The sequence below is a fragment of the Lutjanus erythropterus genome, chromosome 9, assembly GCF_056507025.1.
Source record: "Lutjanus erythropterus isolate fLutEry1 chromosome 9, fLutEry1.hap2, whole genome shotgun sequence".
In the NCBI taxonomy this organism is placed as follows: Eukaryota; Metazoa; Chordata; class Actinopteri; order Lutjaniformes; family Lutjanidae; genus Lutjanus; species Lutjanus erythropterus.
Genome location: NC_139325.1, coordinates 11630078 through 11652444, shown reverse-complemented (window position 1 = coordinate 11652444; position 22367 = coordinate 11630078). Strand labels below are relative to the sequence as shown.

At 38.3% G+C, this 22367-nt stretch overlaps 1 long non-coding RNA gene across 1 annotated transcript in view; it reads right to left on the bottom strand.

Annotated features, from left to right (window-relative positions):
* LOC146321121 (uncharacterized) overlaps positions 1–22367 on the bottom strand; it is a 78915-nt gene that overhangs the window by 33446 nt on the left and 23102 nt on the right. The window contains exon 3 of the long non-coding RNA XR_014771351.1: positions 12179–12345. This is a non-coding gene — a long non-coding RNA (uncharacterized LOC146321121). The remainder of the gene's footprint in view (positions 1–12178; positions 12346–22367) is intronic.

Here is a 22367-nt window from a genome sequence, read left to right as displayed (position 1 = left end):
TCATAAAAAAAAAGGTAACAAAGTACTCCATTGGTATCTGTATCGCTTTAAGAGTACAGGTATTGGTACTGGTATTGTAATTTTTTAATTTGACTAAGGGTATGTTCACACCAGCGTTGTTTAGTCTGCTTTAAACGAACCCTGAAGCATTTACCCCTTTGGTGCGGTTCATTTGGGTTGTTGTGAACATTGGACTCAAACTCTGGTATCAACAAAACAATCACCCTCTGGTCTGCCTGAAAGATGTTGTCAAGTGAACTCTGGAGCGGTTCATTTCATTCAAGCCAATCACAGAAGTGTACCATTCTATGTGTAATTTAATTGATTAAAAATTGTTTTCTCTTCTGGTCGCTGACTGGTTAACTTGAAATATGGACAAACCTGGACATAAGAGACGTTCATTGTTTCCCCTATAATGGTACAGCTCTCAGTAATTTTGTAGCTTCTAAGTGAATCTCTGTGAATCAATGTTCAGGTATCTGCTTTTTTACTGTCACTGCTGATGAAAACCAAACATTCCATATTGCTGCTTCATAATAAAAGTTTTTAAACAAACAAACAAAAAACCCAATAACGGGGCTTTTATTGTGATGAATTTATAGGAAATGAAATGCCTGCCTTTGGAAAATCAACCTTGCATTAGTTTGATGCAAGAACCAGACTTTTGAGGTGTGAACCTGACCTAAAATAGAGAGCAGGTAAATTCTGAATTGAACATTTTGACTTTGAATGAGACTCAGTTTCTCTGATCTTGGCCCTGACTTTTAGTTTCACTCTTGGACTTGGACTTGCCAATCTTGGTCTTGGCTACCTGCAAGGATAATCCAATGAACAGAGAAATGGAATAAAATAAGAGGAAAGGATAATAGAGTTTGGTACAGCGAACAGACAAAATAATGTTTCTTTGGATGATGAAATTAGCCCAGAAGGAATTATGACTGTGTCTTAAAACCGCATCCATGATGGAGTGGAAGTCACCCCGACTCTCAGACACGCTACTCAGATTTCAATTTGGGCAAGCCTTTTCTCCTTAGCTACACAAGCTCAACTCACAGACCAGAGGCCACAATTAGCAGCTAGCCACTCTGACCAGGGAGAAAGAGCAAATGACATCCGCACCTAAGCCCTCCTAAGCCTGGGGAGCCGGGGCACGGAGCAGCCTCAGTGCTCTCCTCCCTCCAGTCAAGCATGGCCTCTTTAGGTGGTCCACACACTGGGGAGGGATGGTATATTTTAACAGTTATTAGCGCTGTTTAGCCTCCCTCCAGGAGGCGGGAGTGCTGGGGATGACCAGTTGGGTGGATATACAGTAGGCTATAAGAAGCTGCAATGCAAAAACTGGGATATTGGATGGCTGTTCTTCATGTCTTGGCTTCACGGTGGTGGCACAAAGCTGGGATCAGTCTGGATGCCATGTCACTTGGATAATCACATCCACCACTGGCATGGATCTTGTGCCGAAGAGAGGGACAGCAGACATCAGGTGCATACATTTATTTTCAAACCTAATGTTTAAAGTGGACCTATTATTACTTTTCCTTTCTTTCTTATTTTCTGTCTGTTTTCTGTGTTGGATATTCATATTAAATGTGGCCAATGTGTAAAATACCATTATCCCAATGTTTTCTTTTTCTTTCTATTTTTTGACGACAGGCTGAGGCTGTTTTGAGCCCTCAGTTCAGGCAGAGTCATCTGCATGGCTAACTGAGCTAACTAGCAGTTAGTAGCTAAAGTAGCTCACTGCTAACAACAAGTAAAGCTTTGTCAGTAAACTTCGTAAATCAGCTTCAGTTGAGGCAGAACAGCCGGAGGACATCAGAGGGAAAACCAGAAAATATTTAATCAATAAAATAGTCAAAAAAGTTACATCAAAATGAGTGAATAAAGCTGTAAAGCTGTGTGCTTGAGTACAGCAATCAATCCCCAGAAATACTCCACTTCAGCTCCCTCTATCATTTTCATGACTAATTTTTGGTGTGATAAGCAATAGATTAATCCAATTCAGTGTCACTATTTTCCATGTAAAGACAGTGCACAGAAGCAGTGGGTGTTGTAGTCTTGCATAGTTAGACCTATTCCTGAGCTAACTCACCAGTTAGCCCAGTAACTAACCACTAACAACAAATAACATTGTGTGTCCATCAGGAAACTCTGTTAATAGCCAAAAGTTGTGGCAGAGCAGCCACAGGATATGACAGGGCAGACCGGGAAATATTTTCTGCATGAAATATGAACCACTTCCCCCTAAATCACTTAATAAAGTTGTGGTTTTGTACAGTAATCCGTGGCGCTTACAAGCATATCATGCAACCCCTCAGCAGACTTCGAAGTGGTTGGCCAATCAGAAGAAAGTAGGCTTTTAGGGAGGGGGGCTTTAACGACACAGGAGCTAAAATGGCTTGTTTCAGACAGAGGGTGAAGTAATGGGCTGGATAAAGGACCTGTATAAGATAAATAAGGATATTTTTAACTGTGAATCATGCAAAGCTGCTGCACTGGAATTCCATAATGGCACTATATAGCTGGAAATAGGTCTCCTTTAAAAATGACTTGGAAGAAAATCTCCAAAATAGCTATACTCTGGAATTACTTTTGTAAAAAGTAAAACAATCCAATAAATCATTTGCCTGATCCTCCGGGGCTGTTGGGGAATTTGTATGTTTTTGTTTGTATACATACAGCATGCATTTTCTCAGACCATCCCACCACATTTCCATGCACCTTTCTGTGTGTGTGTGTGTGTGTGTTTGCATGTGTGTACCTAAGTGATGCCATCCCCTCACACTCCCCCCCCCCAAATTCCCCCCCTCAACCCCCCACCCATGCAAATTAGAACTTCACACACGTCGCGGCAAGCTGCCGGGTGCTCTGTGATTTCACACGACCAATTAAGGCCCTCTTGGCAGTTGTGTGAACAGTTTCATTAGAGGAGATAATATTGCAAAGTGAAATGATAAGCAATCATTATGATTAATTCCCAGACATTACATTGCTCGTTAATGAGGTGTAAATGATCTCATTATTTTTTGAAAGAGTACAGATTAGATTAAAGTGGAGTGGACAGCGCTCCTCGGTGTTCAGACAAGTTAGTGTTAATTAGGCCCAATCTCCAGGAGCAAATGAGCCGCAACCCTTTGGTAAACAATTAGGCTCCCATAGCCCTGGGCTAGATGGACAAGGATAGGCAACTGAATGGATAGATCGCTGGAGAGATGGATATTAAGAGAGTGTTCAAATCTGAATCCAATTCATCGTTCTGCAGCCATGCAAAATTAGACAAATTTCCTCTTGTGCTGAACAGTAGAGTTAGACAAATATTTGAAGGCTTTTATTGACTATCAGCCAGTTAGTCTGGTTTACTGCTGGTATGACGCAGATCCCCTCTTGACTGCAGCTACATAATATTTACAAAATTACTGAAAAAAAATTAAATTCAATCTAATTGTCCTTCTATCTCTCTTTTAACCCATTTTAAAGTACAATACACCACTGAACATTCTTAAAAAAAAGATTAAGTGAGCAGTAAACAGTGAGGCTGATATCTCCGGCTGCAACAAATGATTATTTTCATTCTCAATTAATCTATCACTCATTTTTTTCAATTAATCAAATAGTTGTTTTGTCCATAAAATGTCAGAAAATTGTGAAAAATGTTGATCTGTGTTTCTCAAAGCCCAAACTGACATCCTTATATGTCTTGTTTTGTCCATAACCCACAGATATTCAGTTTACTGTCATAGAGAAACCAGTAAACAGCTGACATTTAATTTTTGTTTCAGAAAATGACTCAAGACAATTAATTGATTACCAGAATAGTTGCCGATTAATTTAATATTTGCCAACCAATCATTTAATTGATTAATCATTGCAACTCTAGTGATATTAATGAGATAAAATTATGCTGGATACATCCTGCATCATTTCTCTCATGCATAGGTCGACAATTTGATTTCAGTGTGGTAATGGTGACTTACAGTAAAAATTCATATATAGAAGAGTAATTACAGGAAAAATGTAAATACACATTGAGGGGCTATTGCTGTTAAACCAGTAAACAATAAACAGTAACAAAAACTGGGTTTGATTTACTGAAAATCTTAAGTCTTGTTACTTTAAAGGAATTTACATCATCAGCCAAAACACTAAAAAAATGAAATTAAATAGATAAATAAATCAATAAATAAAGTCCTGCTGAGCTACAGACAGACGACTACACAGGAGTGATTCCCTGCTTCCAGTTTCACGTTTTTGGCCTTGCAGCTGCTCTCAAGGTAAGAAAACACACCCTTCAGGTGCTTTAAATGATTTTTCGGAAAACAAAAGTGAAAAAGAGGAATTATTTTGAAATCTTTTATCTTTATTTCATGAAAACCAAGCTCAGCCTATTGATGTCAAATTGTCATTCATTGTGTGTCTTTACTGATTCAAACAACACTTTTGTATTTTTAAAAAAAAAAAAGTTTTTTGTGTGTAACGCACAGTTTAGGAAAACAAAAAAGACTTTTATTTTTGTGCTTTTGTTTTTGACTTTAGTAATGAAATTCATTCATTCAAGAAGATCCAATTTATCATTGTGCTTTATTGAAATAATTACATGCTTCATTGTTGGAGTAGAATGCCGGTAAACACGAGGGCAAAATTGTTTTAAACGTTAAACGAGAAAAAAACTTTTTAAAACATTATTAATTAAAATCATTTTCTTTGAAACAGTGGGAGCACTTTCACCAAGGCAAATCTTGATGTCTCTAAGGTTAGAACAGCGTTCCTGTATCTCATCTAAAGGCAGACTGGAGCAGCCACAGTGGGAAATGTCTGCTTCTGACAACATTGATTTTACCATCCTCTCCCTTTGTCTGAAAAGATATGCTTAGATTATGACAAGAAAAGCGATGCTGTAATCCCTCTGCCATAGGAGTTATGTTTTAGAGACATCAGGCCCTTATCGGTGATTGATAACGCTTAACTCAAAAACATATAGAAGCATTAGGAACGTCAATATTTTGCCGGCGACTGAAGGTGACCCCTGGTTCGCAGTGTTTGCAGTGTGTGCGCGCAGGGCTTTGATGGTAAATTTGTAAGGGTGGTTATGTGGGGAGGCTATTATGGATTTGCTATCTTGGCCTGAAGTGTTTGCGGCTGATTATGTGATTAAATCAATAATAATTTCTGTTTGGGCTCCTTTGCTCCTCTGCTTCATCTTCTTTTTCCTGTGTAGTTGAGTGGAACGGTGGGTGGGGACTGGTGTACACAAATACAAATGCGGGCACAAGCACACACACACACACAGAACCATATACTACACACTGCTGAACAACTGTGCAGCAGATGGCATCAAGGGTGCATTCCAAAAAGTTTGCATAGACATATGAATGCTAAAAAAGCTAAAAAATAAAATTTTTCAACAGCTTTAAACACTTCTGTTTAATAAAGGACATGCACAAATGCACCTTTAAAGGGACGGTTCATCCCCAAATCAAAAGTACAGATTATTCCTGTTATTTATCCATAGATTATTGTGGTGTCAGTTGCTGAGTTTTAGAGATGTTGGCCATAGAGATGTCTGCCTTATCTCATATAGTGAGATTAAATGGCACCCAGCTTTGAGTGCTCAAAGTGCCAGAAAAAATAAATAAAAATATATAAAATAAAAAATATAAAAACTTAAAACACAGTGTCTCTTGAGAAATCATGACCCAGTGACTGAACATAATCTACAGACCTTGTTGTGAGAAGTTTCATGGAAGAAAGATTTTCTTTCTACAATCCCAATTCCAAAAAAGTTGGGATGCTGTGTAAAACAAATAATAACAGAATGCAATGATTCAATTGAATACAGTACAAAGACAACACATTATTATAAAGTGACCAACTTTATTGTTTTTTGTAAATATACACTCATTCTGAATATGATGCCTGCAACATGTTCCAAAGAGGTTGTGATAAGGGTGCTCCATAATGTGCCACACATTTTCAGTGAGAGAGAGGTCTGGACTGCAGGCAGGCTGGTCTAGTACCCAAAATCTTTTACTAGGAAGCCACACTGCTGTAACATGCAGAATGTGTCTTGGCACTGTCTTGCTTAAATACATAGGGACAAATCCGGAAAAGACACCATCTGGATGGCAGCACATGTTGCTCCAAAACCTGTATGAACTTTTCAGTGTTAACAGGGCCCTCACAGAACTGACAGTTAACCATGCCATTTGCACCAACACACCCTCGTGCCATCACAGAAACGCCGGCTTTTGAAGTTGGCGCTAGTAACAATGTTGATGGGCCTTTTCCTCTTTAGCCTGGAGGACAAGACATCATGATTCCCAGAATGAATTTGAAATGTGGACTCATCGGACCACAGCACTTTTTTTTCTTTTTTTTTTTTTTTTTTACTTTGCATCAGTTCAACTCAGATGAGATCAGGCTCCAGTTAAGTCAGCAGCATGTCTGGATGATGTTCCGGTAGATTCCACCGTAGAAAGGGATTAGTTCATACATGGAACTGCTCACAACAAGGTCTGTGGATTATCTTGAGTAACTGGGTCATGATTTCTGGCAATTGACATTGGTGGTAAGTTTTTCCAAATGTCTTTTGTTGGCCTTATTCTTCTAGTGAAGGGCTCATTGCAAAAAATGCAAGTCTCCAGTCCAAGGCAAACTGTAGGGTTTGTACAGAATTAAAAAGCCTTTATTTTACATGACAAAAAAAAGTGTTAAAAGTGTTAAAATGACCAACATGTATCAGCTGACACAGATCTACAGGAGTAACCTGCACATCTATGCTGTGCAAGGTGCAAGCCTATTGGTCAGGGAAGTGATACGTCATCAAAATAAAAACAGGGCGTGGGGGCAAATGAAATACAATAAATTAAGAAAGAGAAGCCTGAAGCCAAGGCAAACATCTCTATGGCAGAAAACTACAGGCCAGAGCAAAAATATGAATAGTTGACTTTGGGGTGAACTGCCCCTTTAATACAACCAGACAAATAAAGACGCCTAGGATCAATTATTTTCAACAAATAACACACTTACCTAACGTTTACCCAAGATTTGTGCCCCTCGTCAGTGATGCGAAGCTCAAAACAAAACTAAAGAAGATGCCCCACGCCTCTGCTGCATCTGTTTGAAGGTTCCTTCCCCTATACCTCACAGACGGGTTTGTTGCCGACTTTGTGCCAGCCACTCCTTAGCAACCGCAATCGCTCCCCTCTCTGGTTCTGCCAGGTTTGTTGTTATGTCTAGACTGCAGGAAATGCAACATTACATTTGTTTACAACCAACAGGAACTAGAACCAGAAGCTGTTACGTGATTAAAGAGTGCTACCCAGAGAGAGTGTGTGTGTGGCTCAACCCCCTGGGTTTGGCAACGATCGACTCGATATAGGCGAACCAAAATGGAGAAAGAGCTGCTGTCCGCATCAGTTAGATGGACAGATTATGTTCGACACTGCGATTCCAGGTGCTGAAGGTAAGTTAGAAGGAGCAAAGTTTGGGTCTGTTTTGTACTGTATGTATGTTGGTGTTTACGTGAGCATGTGACTGCGCAGAATATGCATTTAGTGTGTCTGTGGCTGCGTGTGAGTGTGATTGTGTGTGGCTGAGTTAACTCACAATCCCTCAGCACCCTCTTAAATCTATACCCAATAAAAATCAGCGCCGTCTCGAAAAACAAAACCCAGGGAAACATCTGTAAAACATCGATTTTGCAGATTGCAAACCAACTGCATGGCTAATGAGAAAAGAAATCATTTTTGATTAATTAACCTAAAAATTGGAGAATCTAAGCTGCCACCAGGGAGATGACAAGTGCTGCAGGCCTGATCACACAGGAGGAGGACATATACTGTAGAGCTGCCTCCAGCTCGCACGGGGAGGGAAGAACGAGAGGCTTTGAGAGCGCTGGTAGTCGAGGTATGGCAGCCATTACTGAGCCAAAATCACCAAGAGCCTTTGTGGTGATCGAATGCAGGACTTAAATATTTTCCACACAGTAACTGTGCCCATTTATTCATGAGGGGGAAAATGTTGGTTAGCTGTCAGCATAGGTGGAATTTACTGCTTTACAGTACTATGCATGTTTTAAAGGGTTGGTTTACCCAAATCTCACACACACACACACACACACACACACACACACACACACACACACACACACACACACACACAAACATAATGTCTCACTTACCTATTATGGTATCTTGCCATGCAGATCATTTTGGTTTTATACACAGACATTATTTTTGCCAACACTCCAAATACAATGGAGGTGAATGGAAGTATTTATGCGTAATTTGACCACTTAGACAAATTTAAGATCTCGTTTAAGACCAAGTTTGTTCTCACTGTTTTCTCAAGAGCTGAATATTTATGACAAACTTAAGATCAGTGCAGTGAGACAAAAAAAGAAATTTATAAGATCTTCAATCGGGCTGAAATTAGTTTCAGGCTGAGACGACGCAGAGGCTATTTCTCAGGAGCCGAATTTAAGAAGTACGAGAAAATGGTCAAAGTCTCAAATTGGTCTTAAATTGAGACACAGACTGGGCAAAGATGAGACCTCATGTTGAACTTTGCTTTCCTCTGAATATTACACTCAGATCCTGCAGCAATACACTTTTAAAAATGTTCTTACAGCTTTAAAAAATATATTTTTTTATTTGATGTTCCAAAAGCGTTTATCATGATAGGACGTTGTGACTGCTTCTCGACATATAGCCCCGAGAGAGGACAGCTAAACATATTTGACCTCTCAAGCTTGTATCCCAAGACTGCAAATGGCCTGCTGGGACTTATGGGAATTATCAATAAGTTTGGAGCTTGTTTTTAACCAATCAAATCACATCACTGCGGCCATTCATTGCACACAGACACACACACATATACACACAAAGGCACAAACAACACAAACACATGCAGTTTGAACAAAAATACACCCTTGTACTCAAGAGCTCTGCTCACACACACACACACACACACACACACTCTCAGCAGAATCGAGGGAGGGTGCAGACAGCCAAGTTGAGCTGCACTCACAACACAGCTGGTTCTCCAAGGTCAATAAGAAACTTGGAGTGTTTATTTGTTCATGTGTTTTATTTGCTTTCTAATACAGCCGAGGCTCTGATTTGACAGATCTTCTTGAAAAGAATCATAGCGCTTGTAACGTCTAAAGAGCGTGGGAAATTTCCACTCCCCAAAGACGTTTTTTCTCTTTTTTACCCTTCTTCCTTTTCACTCTATTAGATTTTCATAATTCATTACCATCCTGACTATTTCCCCTGGTGTCTTAATTTTCCCCTTTCCCCCCCTCCAGAAAGCATAATGGTCGTACCCTAGCAGCTCACTAGGGTGATGCAGTAACAACCTCCTACCCTCTGATGGCTAGACAGTAGGCCATTGTAAAGCTGAATCGCCATGGATTTATGGCCATAGTCCTGGGTTCCCAGAATGCAATGTCACTCTGTCACACCGTCATCAATCTGCTGTCTCTGACCAAAGACGAAGAGGGAAAAAATCACAGCTGAGAAGTAGCACACAACAGCGAGAGTGATACTTCTTTATGCATGATCTCATTTTTATCAGCTGTCTGTCTGTCATAGGTAAAATGTGTGAGCTCCATTTACTCAAGACGGTCTGGGTGCAGCCACATCACACATCATCTACTAGTTCCAGATTGCACAATTAACAAGGAGCTGGTCAAGTGCCAAATGTGGCAATTGTAGCAAATTAATACACCTTTTTGATGCCAAAGCTTTTCCAACACGTTTAATCTTCATTAAGCTATAAAACCTGCAGCTCTGTGGCCCCTTTTCACACGTTTATATCCACTCATGTCGCAGCATAAACCTTTAATATGAACACTGACAGCAATCCAAATGCTGTGAGATTTGGCGTAATTAATTGACATAAATTCCTGTCTCTCTGCCACACATCCTTCTTTCCACTTTTTTTCTACTAAAACTCACATTCAACAACAAAAACAGTCTGTTGACACAGACTGCACACTGATCTCATAAACTCCTACCTTTCAGAGTCATTTCCCATGATCTACACACACAGATATTGAACATCATAAATCAGCTTCATAAAGGACGTCTGAGCGATTCTGTGTCTTTTTTGGAAAAATAAAAGAGAAAGGAAACCTAAATCCTCATGATTAATGTGCTCTCAAACCCTCTCATAGCCATGGTAACCAGGGCAGTTTGCCATGCCATTTAGAGGATCCAGGCTCTGACATAGAAGTACCATTTTTCCAAGTCCCTCTCACTGATGTGTCTCCTTAGTTCAGAAAGTTTTTCAGTCTCCACTCTTGTGTGAAGCACAAAAATAAAAAGTAAATAAAAATTCCGGTTGAGCCAAATGACGTTGCATAATAAGATAATATAATAAACAGCGCTCCGTCATCATCTCTCTGTCCTTAGATACTCTTCAGAAACTTACTGAAAACCTTTCAGAGCATAATTAAAATGAAAGGCCTTGTGTCATTCTGCAGTCACGACATATAAATCATAATCCGTTGGAAAATTAGTCTTGGATTTTACACCGGTAATTCCTCTTAAGAATCATACAGAAATACACAAGGCTAAAACAAACGTCTTCACATGGGCTGGGGTTATAAGGGGAAATTTATAAAAATGGCAAAACTAAGAAGCTTTTCAGTGCATGAAAATCCTATTGTACGACACAGAAAGGTCATGTATTGACAGGCTGAGGGGCAGAATTCCCCTACTTTTTTTTTTATTTGTACATATTTTTCCTATGGAGCTCAATAAAGATTAATCAGAAAACTTATATTGAATTTTCAGATTTATTAACCAGTTTTTTAAGGTAAGTAGGAAGGAACAGCTTGGAGAGAAATTAAGAAAAGACATGTTAGTAAAAATCATCACACCTTGTGATGAATTATGACAGTTAAGATCAGTAGTATTTTATAGTCAGGGTTGGGAGGGTAACTTTAAAAATGTGTTCTTGTACAGCTACTAATCACCTGTTACCTGTTTGTAAATAATGTAACCCAAGTTACACAATATTATAGTAATTTATTGGAATCGGTTACCTCAATATAAAGTATGGTGAAATTGTTTAGCCTAGAATAGCATTTTTAGGGATGCAACTAAGAATTATTTTAATTTAATCAGCTGATTATCTTCTCAATTAATCTATTAGTTGTTCGATCTATAAAATGTCAGGAAATGGTGAAATATGTTGATAAGAGCACAAGATGACATCCTCAAATGTCTTGTTTTGTTTACAAGTCAAAAACATTCAGTTTACTGTCAGAGAGACGTAAAGAAATCACAAAATTATCACATTTAAGAAGCTGAAGTGAGAGATGAACTTAAATGAGCTGAGAATTTAGTTTTTTTTTCTTATAGGAAAAAAAAATGACCCGAACCTTGTAATAGTAGATTAAATGTTTTATGTTTGTTGCTTGATTTAGTGTCTCCAGCTGTCCCTTCCGTTGTTGTATACAGTTTATTGATTGATTGATTGACTGATTTTAAGACAAAAAAATGGTGACATCCTGTGACATAAATGAAGTATGTCAGGTGATGCAGGTCCTGTCCCTAAAGCTGCAGGTGATTCTTGCAGTTTTGTATAAAACCTAATAGAAAGTGTTTCACCAGAAGGCACTTCACATTTCTGAAGAGGAATTTCAGTCTCGTCTAGACTGCACATGGTCAAATTTAGCGCATGTCTTAACCAAATTCCCACAGAAGTTGCAAAGTAAAATGGGAATTAAGGTGCATTTTATTCCACTACTGCAAGAGTGAGAATATGAGAATATAATAAACGATCAGAGGCCCTTATTTTTCTGGTCAGATGCCAAAAAAATAAGAAAATGCCAGTAAAAAATTAATATAAGTTAGTTGATACTGGTAAAATACTTCCTTAAAGATAACAATAATCATGCTTAACAAAATAAAAGCATAAATAAATAAACTGAAGATTAGTAATAAATTCAGAAAATTAAGACAAGTAGTATTTTATCATTTTCTACACCCAGTAAAACTGATTATTTATGCCCAATAAAATGCATGCTTTCAGGTAAAATAGGAGGGAATACACACCCCATAAAGTAAAAGGCATACTTTGTTTAAAATGTACATAAAATAGAATGGAGAGGGGAATTACATAGTGTAGAAGCAGAAGTAAATGAGAAGTATGGACGTAAAAAACTCACCCACTGTGACAGAGCTGCGATTATAAGTTTGCTGTTGATGCCTCCAATCCGTCAGCAACCTGATGTGCGCCTCCTTTAATTTACTATGTCAATAACACCGCTGTGGAAACCCAGCCAGCATGATAGATGGAGACGCTTTGCATGGACTTCCCTCCAAAGTGCCAATTCTTCAAAGTAAAAGGAGAGAGAGAAAAAAAAAAGTTAATAAAAAGTACCATTTCTAAATCACCTTACGTGTCTTTGCTGTTACATGTTGCAGCAGCTTTTGCATTCTTTTGGGGAGCTGGCGTTCACTTTGAACCTTTTCCGTTTATGAGGCATCAACATTCCCCTCATGTAATTAGTCACCACAGTCACGGGTGGATGTAAATGCTGTTTGTTCAGTGCTATACCAACATAATTCTGTAGTTTGAGCAAAAACACAGTCAAATTGAAGATCAATCTTGAAACTTAAGCATTAAAGTGCTAAATCTACAAGTTTCTTTGCTAATAATAAATGAGCCAGGAAAAATACACAGGGAAAAGCGTGCATCTATCAGTGAGAAAAATGTTCTTTCAGTCAAGAAGTGCTCAAAAGCAGAAGTCAGATTCTGTAGATGCCAAAATAACCAGCGACAATTAAAAAGACAGAGATTTGCCATGTCAGAAAGGAGTTTGAAAAGTTTGATCTAGCTCTATCACAGCTGAGGACTTGGCTGTTTTCTTAGACAAAAGGTCTTGACAGGAGGCCACAAAGTTCAATTAAAGGAAGAGTGGAGAGGTGAGCATTGATTTAAAAGACAGTATTTCAAACTGCACCCCAGAGTGCAGGGCAGGGCTCTCACACTGATGACACTAATTCTTCAGGGAAATTCATGTTAGTTGGTGTCTAGACGTTTTATTACTTGGCCAAAGCACCAAAAGAATGGCGATCTCCCCATTTTGGAGACTCAGCTGTTTACTTAGAGGCAGACGGGTCTGAGCACATTGACATCTTTCAGTCACACCAGCCGTCTCTCTGGTTCAGGTCAGTTTGGTTTTCACTTCTGCGGGTATAAAGGCCTCCAGAGAAGGTAGTTTGTTAAAATATGACCTTACCTCTTTATATTTTTTATAATTTTTTTAATTTGTTGGCTTTAATGCTGAGATAGGCAATGGAAAAGGAAGCATAGCATTTGGATTAAAGAGGAGGCAACAATCAAAGCACATGGCATCTCTCAACACCTGGTCAGATCAACTGGGCGCACCACCGCGGATCACCCCGGCAGGGGAGGGGAAGAGCGGACTTTAGGCTGCTTCTGGCTAATGGCCAGACAGGAAATTGAACCAGACAAAATGGGACTCAGGCTGGCCAAGCAACAGGAAACCAGAGACTGTTGCGCCCACACAGAGAGACCTGCTCCACCACAACATCCTGGATCAAGGTGTTACACTTAACGGGCGGACCACACTCAGAGCTGACAGGACGCAACGGGACGTGGGGAGGAGGAGTCTGCGTTTACATCAATGATGCTTTATGCTCAAATGCAGTCAAAGCTGCTGGACAATGTTGAGTAAAGATGTCGACCATATAATCATCACCATCCTGTTCCCGCTGTTTACATTCAACCTGACACAAATTCAGAAAATGCACTGCTGAATTATTTCCTGTATATATACGTGTATATTTAGATATGTAAAAAACTGTATACATTTGTTTTATTTTTACCCAATTATATTCTGAATTTCATTCATTATTTGTATTGTATGCGTGTAGCATCAACGAACAACAACTCTTGTTTCATTATACAGTTCTGTTGTATGATGATAGTAAATAACCTTGATACTTTTCATCATAAGATATAATATCAAAAGACTCATAACAATATTGAGCATATCTCCATAAAATTGTCAAATGAAAACTGTAATTAAGGATTGATTTTCATCCACTACCGTTATGAGTATAGTTGAGCACTTCAAAATAAAAATTTGGAAAAGCTATAGATGCAACAAACCATTTCAGAGGAAGTTGAAATGATGAGATAATTAAAAGAGCACCAGTCAAACCTGCAACCGGTAAAGAATGTCGAAAATGTGGTAAAAAATTGGCATTTCTGTTATCGCCCCCTAACTGCTCTACTGCTACTTTTCATCTGTTCAGTGGAAGCCTGAGTGACAAATAACTCACATGCCAAATGTACAAGATATTTATCCACTGGATATTTAGACTGTTTACTGAATTTATGGCGTTTTCACTCACAAAGTGTAAATGCACATAAAACAGGTGTATGGAAACAAACTTACAGTGTTAACCTTCTAAATGTGTCTCTCTACTTGACCGATCACCTACTGCAGTGGCTTCTGACTTTTTGTTTGTGCAATATTTCATCACACAAAGCAGTGTCTGCTGGTCACAGGATGCATGTCTATGACTTATGGCACTATTTCAAAAGAAAAAGGAAAGATTACAGCTATCTGTGGCAGAATGCGATATTTATTCTTTTTTTTTAATTTCCTCTCCCAACAATTATCTGATGACCCCATTTTGTGAACCACTGATCTACTGGATGTCAAAGGAAATCTTCTATCAAAGTTTTGTCTGAGATCATTTACAAGGAAACAGAGTCTTTCCTATTAATATGTAGAAGAGCAAAAAATATTCATGCGTACTTTAAGTTGAATCTGTGTTGTTTTACAACTAAAAAAGACATTCATTTAGTTCACAGAATTGTGCTGGAGACAGAGAAACTGTACCTTACTAAATGCATTTGCTATCATTTAATTTATATATAGTACAAAGACTTCAAAACAGACACTCTACCTCTCGCTCTCTCTCACACACACAAACACACACACACACATACTCAAGTTGATTAGCAGGGCTCCTGTGAGTGTGTGTCACGTTTTAGTGGAAAATTACAGCTCTTTCAACAATTCCTCAGTCGGGATCCCATTCTAAAGTGGATTTTATCTGCAAATCACAATTATTTTGTTCATGCTCTGTTTTAATGGGCACCCCCGCTGGGCTGAAGAAGACACTTCTCTATTCATAAATGTATTACTGCTGGGGAATCATTAACTTATTGTTAGCGGCGCGACTGATGGCTTATTGACATGACAACATTCAACCAACACTTTTTGTCTTTAAGCCGTACATCCATATCACTGAAACAATGTCATCTACCCCATTTCCACCACTCCCCTTGTGTGTTTGAGCTTAGTGGAAGGCTTTTCACTGACCGGGTAAAAAAAAATAAATAAAAAAAAAAGTACCCAGCAAGAGATAAGTGTAGGCTGGGTTTCTGGGAAGTCTGAAGAGGTTTTCTTTATGACGAGGAATAAGAAAAACAAAAGCACCAGATGCCACAGTAAATAGGACATGAGGGTGTGAGATGATGTTAGGCAGAAATCACTGTTTGCTGAAAATGACACACTACTTCTGTTCGTGTCAACTTGAAGAGAATAAATGCTCAAACAGCGGCAAAAACACAGCCGAGACGATAAATTCGGATGGGAGAATTATCTGAGAAGCGAAGCCCCGTCTGATATTTATGGCAGGATGATGCAGGAGAGTCATAGAGTCGGACAGTTTGCACAGATGGTGGCCATCCTTGGTCAACATTCAAATAAAAAAGGGAATGAGCGTCTCCCTCTGTGTCCAGCTATTCCTCCTCCCAGTGAATGCAGACGCAGATAAAAGGAGGGGGTGTAAAAGTGTTTAAGTAGGCAGAAGTTGTAAAGGAGAAAAAAGCAGAATCGCTATTCACTGCTTGTGCAATCCTTTCTGCCTTGTTGAACTTTATTAAATTCTGTCGTTCTCTCCTTCCCGTCTGGCTCTCTTTGTCAGCTTCTTCTCATGCGTAACTCTGATTTTCTTTTCTTTTCTTTTTTTTTTTTTTTTTTTTACAGAGGTGTTGTGGAGGGCATTCAGGCTGAAAGAATGTGTTGGTGATAATCATCCCACAGTGTACCAATAAGAATCCCACTGAGATGAATCACTGTCAAAAATCTGGGGGTAACTAAAAGTCGACTGCTTATTGTGCAGGAAATGTCTGAGTTAGTGAGGGTTTCTATACGGCCGACGGCTGTGTTCACGCTGCAGGACTACATGCTCGCGACTCTTTTTAGGAGCGATTGTTCACACTGTATCTGATACCAATATGATTTCACAACAGTGTTGAAAAGGCAGGCACACACAGGCCAAAATAATCACATGTTTTCATCACTTTTCACGTGTGAGGCATCAAGTTGTGACTGTATCAAAACAATAAAGTTGGGTATGTGGTACAACTTACATGTTAACACTAATGCCATGATGTCAAATCTTTTCAAATTTTCAGAATTTTCTAAAAAAAAATGGCACCTCTTTTTTCCAGATTATCCTAATTTGTAATTGTTTATTAATTAGGTTGTTAAGACATGAATCACCAATAAGCTGTTACAACACATGAAGTGAAAAAGTGCAACAGTGACCTGTTGCTTGCTAAATAGTGAGCCCACATACTGTTAGGCCTTACAGCAGATCTCAGTGCTTACTGAGCGTACTTTGTCTTCTCCATGTCAGCTTAATCAGATATTTGTTAACATTTATTAGCATTTAACCATTGTCAGTCTATCTTAATAGATAAAAAGTTTCATTTGGCACCGAATTAACATATCAAATTACCAGATTCATACACTGAGGCTTTGGCAATATTGTTTACCGTGACATTTTCAGCATGCTATCAACAACCTTCTTTATTAATATCACAAATGATGACATGATGTAAGTCAATAAACAAATGGTCACGGGTTGTATACTTTAAAATACAGCTCCCTCTGCAAATTATAAATGGTAGTAAGTTATTAATAAATGAGGATCTGTTCTACACTAAGGCTCCTGTTTGCCTGTTATAATTATTAGTAACTCATTTTTAAGATTAATTAGTAGTAAGCAGTAACTGGATGTTGCCAAATAGTGAACCCACATCAGTGTATGAAGGCTTTGTTACAATTTGTTTATAGTTGCTTGTTTATGATTTATAACTTGATTTAAACCTAATTAAAAAACAAATAAATCATTTATAAGGATGGTCTCATTGTAAACTGGTACCAAAAACATCAACTGTGTGTTCAGCATAAGAACACACATATAAGTCTCATGCTCCAGGATCCAGTTCTGTGCCTCATGCACACTGCAAAACTCTGAATTGGCCTAAGACACTTTGTAAAGATAACCTCAAAATATGTCAGTGCATTCATTTGAAAGTGAGCTAGAAATATTTAAAGATATGTAGAAAACAATGGGTTTTTTTTCTGAATGCCACATGTTAAAGTTGAACAAATATGAAATGATTCAAGTCACAGCAATATATTTAAAAATGAAATACCACCTGGATTATTATCATTTTCACTACTGTTTTATGGCATGGAAAGATTCATTGACAGCAGATTTTGTTTCATAAAATATTTGCTTTTCCAGTGTGATATCTGGTCATGGGAACTAAAGCATGACTCACTTTTTTGTGCCGTTGTTTAGTCACTTACAGCACGTAAAGGTTAAAGGTAGGGAGTCACTTGGTTAAATATTCAGAAAGTCAAAAGTGACTTGAAGTACGAGTCATAACATGTTCCCTTTAATGCCACTTTATCAAAACCAGCTTTCTCTTACCAGAGTGCTTTTTCATATAGTCCTGAAATAGACCCTTATTACAAGAGATCTCCAAGGTTTAGACCCGGTGCGTTAAGAGATAGTTGAATCATTTTAATTTGTGAATTGAATGACATTGTTGTTAAACTATTCTTCATGTTGCCTTGGAGGTGTCTGGACTTCACTATGAGAGCTTCAGGACACCTGCGTGAATCCTAGCTCTTCTGCCGTCTTTTGTTTTGTTCTATTTTTTTTCAGTCTAAGAGACAAGTTTGGTCTGGAAGTATGTCTGTAGTCTGGCCATTCATTACAGCAGCTATGAAAGCCCAGCTAATGGATATGAAAGCCCAATCAATTGGCCAGGAAAGGGAGATTAGGGAGGGATGAGTCACTATATTCCTCCTTCTTGACAACCATGTCATGCCTTGCAGCCTCCCCGGAGACATCGCTGATTGATGCCTATCTTTCATCAGTGCAGCTTTAATCTGACATTCCACGTGCTTTATAATCATATCAGTGGAAAATCTATATCGCATCAGCCTCTCTTTCCCTGCTCGCCACCTGTGGAGCAGAATATACTTTTGCTTTTATAAAAAGAATCATATAAAAGAACTGCCAAAGCTGACAGTAGTGAGAGTCACGTCTTTATCTATTGATCACGTTCTAAGAGAAATAAAAAAAAAATAAAAAAAAAAAAAACGATTGAGAGGAGATGAAGACGAAGCGTAAGAAAAGGCTGTTCCGTAAAACAAACAGTGATTGTGAAGTGACATTCTGGGAAGAAGTGGCAGGCTCTCTCCTGGTGCCGGCCAAACAAACAAACAGAGGAGCGAGACAAAGTGCAATCACTGACCTTTGTTCAAAGAAGCCATCTAATCTGTTTCCACTTTACTTAATTAGAAAAAGCAGAGGGATTTTTAATGTGCACAGTGTTAATGGGAAACAGCTCACAGGTGCTAATTAAAAAGAAAAAAAAGGCCTGATCTCTTTGGTAACTTTGAGTCCATTAATCTATATATTCATCCATCACAAACTTGGCAAACTTATCTCTGATTATAAGTACACTGTTTTCGAAGCTGAACAACAGCTCGGATATTAAAAAAACGCATGTTTGCCAAAGTATTAATAAATAAAGACACGTTTATTCGTACACTTACGCGCCATGAAATACAGGGTCTGGCCTTTGTCAAACCTGAGAGCTCGGTAATTTAAACTCTTTCTCTTTCCTCACTGAAGGCTATACAGCTTTATGCAGACAGTGATTATTAACCACTGCTTTACAGGATCCACAGAGGTACCATGTGTGCCCTTGAGGTGGCAAATACATTCATTTCCTCTTTGACTTTGAGTGGGAGACGGAGCCGGGCAGCATTGAGCTGCCAAAACACTGTTTCATTCCATCTAATCTAGTAAGTGTTTGACGGACGGCAGGAGGTAGACAACTTTAATATGGCCTGAAAATCAGGAACATGCCATAAATTTATACTTGTTTTACTCAAATATTATAATCTTACACACCGAAGAGTGAAAAACTACTGATTTATGTCTAGTACAAGCACAGTTCTTGATGTTTCTTTGTTGGAAAGACACAACAAGCCCTTCTGTTGTTGACTGATTAAAGAGCTGTCTGCATCATGTCATATACAAAATGAAAAAAGAAATGCGACAAATTTCATGAAGCTTGGACTCGCTTTCTTACATTCTGGGAAAACTGTGAACTTTTGAAAGCTTTGGAAACTTGAAGATGATAACATTTCTAGAGAATGCAGAGGACAATGACTAACCACAAATCTCACTTCTGCAGGTTTAAAGATTAAACCCACATTGTTGACAGTTTAGAATTAAACCTGGAGGGGTGTTGCAGTAATAACATAACATACTTAAACTCTATTTTTTAGAGCCAAATTCTGTACTTTTTGCTCCACTTTGCATTTATCTAACAGGTAAAAACTATACTATTTTACAGATTAAGATTTAAATAGCCTTCAATACTGATAATAATCTTAGATGTTTAAAATAGTTACACAATCTGGCTACATGTCAATGCATCATTAATAATAATCCAATATCATAATGTACATTGATCTGACAATGACAAGTTCATCTTGAATAAAGAGTACTTTTACTTTTGATACTTTATTTGCATGTTGCATATAATACTTCTGTGTACTTAAAGGCCCAGAGAAATGGTTGTGGATTGTTTGGTCGCATGTCAATCAAATCTGGTCAAACCACACAGTCCTGATAAAGCAGATGACCTGTTTTTGATGATTAAACTCTTGATAAATAATACTTAAAGATGTTTTATTGTTGTTGTTTTGGTTGTTGCTTATGCAGTCATGAATATTTATATTACATATAAATTATGTAGTCTAATTTGTAAAAGTGTTATATATTATAGAAATACTTCAATGTACTTTAAGTGTTACTTTTAAGTATTTCTACACTGCAACATTGTTGCTTTTACATATATAATATGCAGTGTCAGAATACTTCTTTCATCACTGTATATGTACATATGTACATATTTTATATGTTTTCAAGTTGTCACATGAGTATATCTCACTTCATTTCTTATAATATATGATGTCAATTGAAAACAACAACAAAAATCTATGATGCAGCTTATTTGTCTCCACTTAAAAGCCTCTAATAAAATCATATTCTTTTCGCTTAAATGAGTTATATTAGATTTGTTTTCTTAATTCTTCACTTAAGAAAGATAATGCTAAAGAATAATGCACTGATTTTTGCTTCCTGTGTGATATAAGAGCCAGTAGCTGATGAGCTCAACCTCATGCTATGCACCCTTAACCACATTAAAGCCCCTCTTGTATGGGCAGTGTGTGGTCTGCCTCTCAGGGACGGCAGGGGACGCAGGAAACAAATTAGCTTTCTTGACCTTGGCCCAAGTTTCCCTTCCACCCTTCACCCCCTCTTCCTCCTCCTCCTCCCTGCCCTTCATCTAGCCACTTCAAGGGTCAGCTGGATGACAACACGCCTCTGTTGCGCTCCACAGTGGGGATATATTCAGATGAGGTGCTCATATAGGCCTGACGTGCATGGTGGGAAATGAGGTTTATGGGTTCAGTTTATATATGAGGTCAACTGGATCTGGATGTGGTCAAAATGATTGCCAGCCGAACAAATGTCAGGTTTATGATGCAGGGCAAAAAGAGCAATTTTAGGCTGGAAATACGGGAAGGGTAAAAAAAAAAATAGAGGTTTATCATTTGGGTCTCTGCAATTTAAAGGGACAGTTCACCCCCTCAAAAGACTGTAGAGTTTGCATTCTATCATTTTTGTTTTATTTAGCCTTTATTTAACCAGGTAAAAACCAGCTGAGATAAAAAATAAAAAAAAAATCACTTTCTCCTGAGTGACCTGACCAAGAAGGCAGCTAAATTACACGTTGAGTGCACGTCAATTACAAACAAAACAAAAATACAAGACAGGACATGTATGTCAAAGGCTACAGTATAAATGGCTAATATCTACGGAAATAGGTGCAGATGCAGATAATGCATGCCAAAATGAACTGCGTATTTTAGCAGCATTTTGTAATAAAAACTTAAGCTAGCATTTGTTTAAAACTGGATAAAGAGATTAGAGAGGGTAGACTGAGTCTAGCCTGCAGGTCGTTCTTAGAGTAGGGCTGTAACATGATAAACTCCTTTTTCCCAACTCAGTCTGTATAAATGGCAGTTTTAAGCCAAGCCTATTGTTGGATCTAAGATTAGTATTGTGTACAAATGAAAGTTTGTGTGTAGAGCGTATGTGCACAGGTAATCTGGTTTTACAGCCTGCACATAGAAGTGAAGACTGTCTGACCAGAGTGTAGAATGTGCAGTGATGAGTTTGAAACGTATCACAAAGCAGTATGATAAAGTTGGTCAAGTACGGCCAAAGTAGGGGACAAGCAAGTCTGGAAATGGTGTCACCATAGTTCAGCTGAGACAGGAACGGGAAGAAGATGTCTTTAATCTGTATAAGAAACACAGTGTGAACTTTTTCAGTTTCTTAATCAGGGTTTCAATGTGAATTAATTAATTAATTCATTCATTAACTTAAATTATGTGCTTGTATTTTGCCTCTGCCTTATTGTTCTGTATGTATATTCTCATGTTTATTCTCTTTTATGTGTTCACTTGTGCCTTTTATGCATTTTTACTGTGCCCTGCTCTAAAAACTATTGCCCTCCAGGGACAAAAATAAAGTTGAAGTTGAAGCTGAAGCTCTCCAGAGACCATATCTCCAAAATAATCTAGATGGATTGATAGCATCACAGGCCAGAAGGAAAATATGTATTTTTTGATTTTGGGTGAAATGCACCTTTAAGCAAACTGAAATAAACTCAAGCAAGGGTTAATATAAGGCGCTTAATGGAGACAGCTAAATTTCAGCATGGGATTAAACAGTGAAATCACTATTAAAAGGAAGATTTCCTGACAACATGAAGCAGCCACTCAGTCGTTTTCCACCCTCAGTCTCAAGGTCAAGATTGCTGTCTCACACACACACACACACACACACACACACACACACACACACACACACACACACACACACACACACAAACAAACCAGACACAAACACTGCAAA